General features: G+C 42.7%; 1 long non-coding RNA gene across 1 annotated transcript in view; it reads right to left on the bottom strand.

The window, feature by feature from the left end:
• Positions 1-325: 325 nt before the first annotated feature.
• Positions 326-6,000, bottom strand: part of LOC307022589 — a 100,636-nt gene continuing 94,961 nt past the window's right edge. The window contains exon 5 of the long non-coding RNA XR_013803444.1: positions 326-624. This is a non-coding gene — a long non-coding RNA (uncharacterized lncRNA). The remainder of the gene's footprint in view (positions 625-6,000) is intronic.

The following is a 6,000-nucleotide window of genomic DNA, read 5'->3' as shown; positions in this document are numbered from 1 at the left end:
GGTGAGGGAGGTGGGAGGGGTCGGTGTGGTGAGTGAGGTAACGAGGGGGAAAAAGAAAGAGCAAAAGCGACAGAGTATATTATTTCATTAAGTGTTTTGGGGCTGTGCGGGGATTGGGGAGTAAAACCTCGGCACTCTGTGTGTGACAAGGGCGCGACCTCCTGCAACCTGGGAACTCTATCCACACATCCCCTGCTTTCATCTCGTCCTGGGGGTGTGTGAGAGCTCTCAGTCACTGGCGCTGGCTGGGCGCTAAGCTTTTTAGTCAGGGCCCGATGATCGCGGGGAAAGGTGGCAAGAATGACGGAGGAGGAGGGAGGGAAGGTGAAGTGACTGGAGTGGTGGGGGGGGGGGGTAGGTGAGGAGAGGAGGGAGAAAGACAGAATTGGGCATTGTCGTCAAGCAGAGCTGAGCAGAGCTAGCCCATTCTGTTGATCTGAGCAGGATCCCGGAGAAAACAAAACTGCATTGTTCCCCGCAGATGGAAGCCAGTGTCTCCTGGGTAACAGCATTAATCTCCCCTTTTCTCCTGCTTCCTCTCTTGTCGGGGGCCATAATCGCTGGGCTCCTTTCAGCAGTCGAGCCAGCCTCAAAGCCCGGGCTCCTAACTAGCCTCCTAATTAGCTGCAATTACAATGAAGACAACATGATGAGATAATAGAAATTTGCAAAATAATGACATACCACGGGGAAATATTCCTCCTCCCCAAGCGCCATTTTTTCCCTCCGGGAGAGGCACAATGGAGAGCTGAGGCCCTTTTCTGAAAATGGGGAGCTCAGAAAAAATGGTGGTGCATTATGTGGCATTGAACCCTATTGTCTGCCTTCTGGTTGCTTCAATCAACAGGCCATTGTCTGGCTGCTTAAATCAAAATGACTCAAATACAGGCTCCGTAATGATGCCCTATCAGCACAGCATACTAGAGAGACAGATTGAGAGGAGAGAAGCGGAGGAAGGGGAGAGGAGATAATCATGTCATAAAAGGTACAAAACATATGATCAAATATCCCAACAGAAGCCTCAAATATCAGAAGGAAATAATGGGGAGTTTCTGGATACCAGGGATGAATTGTTGCAGCTACACAGTTTGTTTGCTTCTGGTCTCGTTAGATCACATAAATAGCTGTCAGAGTACAAGGAAAGAGGACTGAGAGCGAGGCAGTCAGAGAAACGGTGGGAGGGGAGGAGGGAGGAGGGAGAGGATGGAGGTAGACAGCAGGTGGTAGTCATGCACAGAGCAACATTCTTAGCAACTTGGATCAGCAACAAGAGACTAAGAGACACCTTTGCTTGGCAAGTTGTGTGAGGCTGGAGAGAGACCTTTAGGATGCACAGGCTTCTACACAGGCAGACATACTGTACCTCTATCTGTCAACATGCGCCTGCCTTATTGTGTGTCTGCCTGTCCCTCTAATGAATCACAAACATCTTTGTTGGGATTTTCTTGGTACCCATTAGTACCTAGAAGGGCACTCACAGAGCGCAGACCTTCGCCGAGGCAAAATGCCCTATCTCGCAAAAAAATAAATAATTAGTGTATCCGCCCCGTCAATCTGATCCGCTTCCAAGATTTAATGAGTTCTTCCGAGGCCTGTGCTACACACTAAAAAGCATGAAATACGGGACAATTGTGATTCCGATGTTGTTATAAACCAGGGGTGCCCAACCAGTCGATCGCGAGATGTGTCCAAAAATAGAAAAACAATATTCTGTTTTATCGTTAATGTCCTATAACATAATCTTCCTGTGCCAGAATAATGCACTTGAACGCATCAAAGCTTTGTGATTGGCCGGCGTGACCCCGTGGGTCAGGGCGTGGCTGGTGGGCAGTATTTCGCTGACGTTGTCCGTGTCAACAGGAGTGACAGTCCGCACACACACAAGACCGTAATTATGGCAGAAGCAAAAAAGCCCAAAATATATAATTTTCACTCCGAGTGGGAGGATGATTATGTTTGTATCTATTCCAATTCAAAGTCCATCTGTCTCATCTGCAATGCGAGCGTGGCCTTATCGAAGAAGGGTAATTTAGGAGCGGCATTTCAAAACAGTGCACAAACGCTACGAGACGGAATTCCTTCCTAATTCTGCCCTACGCTCCCAAAAGGGGAGGGGCCTGAAAGGACAGCTAAATGCACAGCAGTCCATTTCCACCAGGCCCCAACAACGAGAGCAAGGCTGCTACCATAGCATCTTATCGTGTCAGTCACGTTCTTGCGAAACGCATGAAGTCTTTCAAAGACGGCGAAGTTGTGAAAGAAGCATTCCTGGAGGCTGCCGACGCGCTTTTGGGGGACAGTAAAAATAACAGTAGCATTTCAACAGGTTTTATGACATAACAAAAACTCAAGTTAGATACCGTTATTTATCAGCTGTAAGTTTTAGTTTGTTTGAACTTATTCATTATAATTATTGTACAAAATGGTATAAGAATGCAAACTTAAATTGATTATAGTCTATTATCAATTCAGGTTAAGAAACTAGTGTTGCTTGCATCCTATTTTAAAGGCATTTATTTTTATACTCTACTAAAATGCAACAAAAAAAGGGTTTGATTCTATTAATTTTTTCTTTTTTATTGCACTTTGGCAGCAGATTCCTGTGTAGCTTCAGATCTGAGTTGTCTTATTAGTAAGCCTAATTTATACTTTTGTACCAACACTATTTTTATATAATGGCAAAGAAAGGGTTCAGTGTCTTTTCTTTTTTTCCTGTGTCATATGTGGCAGCACTGTTCAATGTTTCTTGAAAACATTACCCACTGTAGTATGTGACGTGTGAATAAACTCAAACTCTGTATCAACAACACTGTTGTGTAACTTCAGTTAAATACTTGTATGTGTGTAGATTAGAAAGGTGGTAAGATAAAGGATCTGCAGTATTTTATGAAGTATTAATCGTACAAAGGTCAGTTTTATACAAGTAGAAGTGTGTATTTACCTGGTAGTAGGCTGTCAGTAATGGCTACGCCTCTCTATTTGGACTGGTAGATCTCGGCAGTCTGGCAACTTTAAAAGTAGCTCTCGGTTCAAAAAAGGTTGGGCACCCCTGTTCTAAATAGACAATCAAAGCCAACCCTTTCTTGGTGGAGGTCATACATTTTAGAGTGTTTACATACACTGAGTGTGTCACTCTCTCACACTCATCTATGAATATGTGAAGTCTTGCATGCCATCTGCTGATTGGTCCACCTGACTGCTCATCAGCTGATCAGATCAGGTGACTCTTTCAATCGTCAATCCCATTGAAACAAGCTAATGAGGTCGGGTTTAGAGACTTAAGGCTCACTATTTCACTCTTCACTTCTTGCAGCCTGTTGCTCCAAAGCATTTTATCTGACACACAAACACACAGCCAGGCTGACATATTGTGGGACACACAGAGAGACAAACAGACATACGGACAGGCAGACGGACAGACAGCTAAAGGTCGATAGCTGAGACTTTCTGAGAGAGAAGAGATGTGTGCATGAATGTTGGGATGCCTGTGTCTGCTGGTAGCTTGTGTTGTGCAGCTGAACACCTGAGGCTTTCTCACACTCACACACACACACACACACACACACACACACACACACACACACACACACACACACACACACACACACACACACATTGATTGAAGATATAGTAGACACAAACAGTTATTGAGGGATGCACATGTAATTGTGTGTTGTCCCTTGTGTGAATTAAATTAGTTGTGTTGATGCTTGTCTTGCTGGTTTTAATCACTAATGTTTCATTACCTGCCCTCAGGATAAACAAACACACAATACAATCAGATAAATCTTCTGTACGTGCAATGTTATCCTCATAATAATCCTGAATTTACAAACTTTTAAAGTTGACTGAAGTTTTATATATATTTTTTTTACTGTATAAGGAAACACTAGCTGAAGCTTTTCACCCAGGAAATATGATAATGGTTTACTGGTCAAAGGAGTCTTTCTGCAGTATGGTAGTGAAAGTGCAAAACAAATGTAGCTACAATATAGTTTCAGGTTGCCTGGGGCACTTGGACCCTCCGGTACATTATAGCTGGGAGGTAATGTGTTTAAAAGTGTGGATGGATACGAAAGGTCTGCCCAGGTGGTGCGTAACGTGACGCTTTAATTACACATAAACATTATGTACGGCATCACATTTGATCTGTAATGCAATCCTCCTATATGTGAGGACTCTATGGCTCAAACATTTTAATTACAACTTCCTCAGCCATAGCTAAGTAGAGTGGCATTTCAAAATAAATGTTTTTGGAACTCACCAATGACAGGATTTGAGAAATGTTGTTTTAATGTGTGAGAGGTTAAGCTAAGACCGCAATATGACAGCTGCATCACAATTTCATACAAATGATTACTATCTGTATTTAAGGGAAGTGATGCACTTAGAAACGTGTGTGTGATCCCGCAGCAAGACATACAGTAGGTACTATTGTAGGAGTTTTCCCTCCTCCCAAACACAGAGGAGTCCCGCGGAATAATTAGCGTGTGTCAGATAAGTTGACAAGCTCGTTAACACGCCGCATCATCCGATACCATCGCCTTTGTTTGTGTAGGCTTCTGAGAGGAAGTTAGACGTCTAATTAGCATAATTACAACTGCTGATTTATATGGCTGTAATTAGCGAGCAGAATCTGCATGTTGTGGTCTAATGGAGATCCGCTGCTGCGAGGGGATTCTCCTACAGTACGTCGAAAAGGCCGGCATACGCACACACTTTATATTTGCGCACACACTTTGCCTACTATATGTTCTTCAAAATGAATATATAAATATAATGAACATACAGGCCTAGAAACAAACACAAAAGTAATTTACTGGTGAATATGTTCACAAAAATACACTGCAGAATAAGATGGTGTTAGTGTCATATTAGTAAAACATATGAATAGCAACTCTGTCATTGAAGATTTGATGCACAAAATCCATTAACCTCGCCCTAAAAGGTGAATGGGTTAAGTTTAGACATTACAAGTATGAACAAGGTTGTGTATCTTTTAAGCAAACAGTGCATTAGTAACAGAAGTGGTTTTGAAAGAGAAAACTTAGAGAAATTAGAGATAGAGAAAATGAACACACAGTCTCCTACTTTCCTCATAAGCGACTGCTCACAGCTGATGAACGAGTGTGTTTCAGTGAATAGGCGACACCGAGGCCGACCCGTCTGACAGTTTGGCCTTAATTACAGCAGACGTTCACAGTAGGACAGTGAATTAGTGCAGTTACCTCTCAAGACTACTGTACAACCCCGGGGTCAGCAGATTACCTCACATACACATGCTGTACAGACACTTGTAAACACAGAACGCAGGGTGCCGTCAGGAGATCTTAACAGCTTCCTGGGATACATGGGGTGAAATTAGGGTCATAATTAATCTTCGTGCCAATCGAGTTACCCCAGTTCCAAATGGCATCATCACACAGGGGGAGTCTTGGCTTAGCAGGGTAAAATACATTTTGTGTCGGTGCAGCTGAGTCTTTTTGCATTGGTTGCATGGAATTACACGGGGGCTGGTAAGTTTAAAAAATGTTTCAAATTAGTTGTAAATAAATGTAAATCTCATTTTTTTTTTTTTTTACTGTTACCAGCATAGTAGCTCAAATAACCTGCCCATCTGGAGACTGTGGGTAAACAAATGTATGCCAAAGAGTGATTTAACCACTTTCTCCGATTGTTTCAGTTTGTTTCAGTTGAACAGAAGAACCCATAAGAAAGTAAATAAAATGCCAGGAACAAGTCTCCCAAATAAAATGCAAAAGAGAAAAACTAAACATTAGGGGGCCTGTTGTGTGCCAGAGGATGTTTCTCTCCCACACACTCAATGTGTAGCAGAACAGTCATTTCCACTAGGACCCACTACATACCACCATGAGAGAGCATTCAACAATTTACAGTAAATGCTTAGCTGTCATATTCCTTTCCATTCATTTTGATGTCTTCACCCACTTGTATTCACATCATTTATCCTCAAATATTGACACAAAACAGCCCTGACAG

This window comes from Notothenia rossii (assembly GCF_949606895.1).
Source record: "Notothenia rossii genome assembly, chromosome: 10".
Lineage (NCBI taxonomy): Eukaryota > Metazoa > Chordata > Actinopteri > Perciformes > Nototheniidae > Notothenia > Notothenia rossii.
Note: the sequence above shows the minus strand (reverse complement) of the source record. Positions and strands in the feature narration are given on the sequence as shown.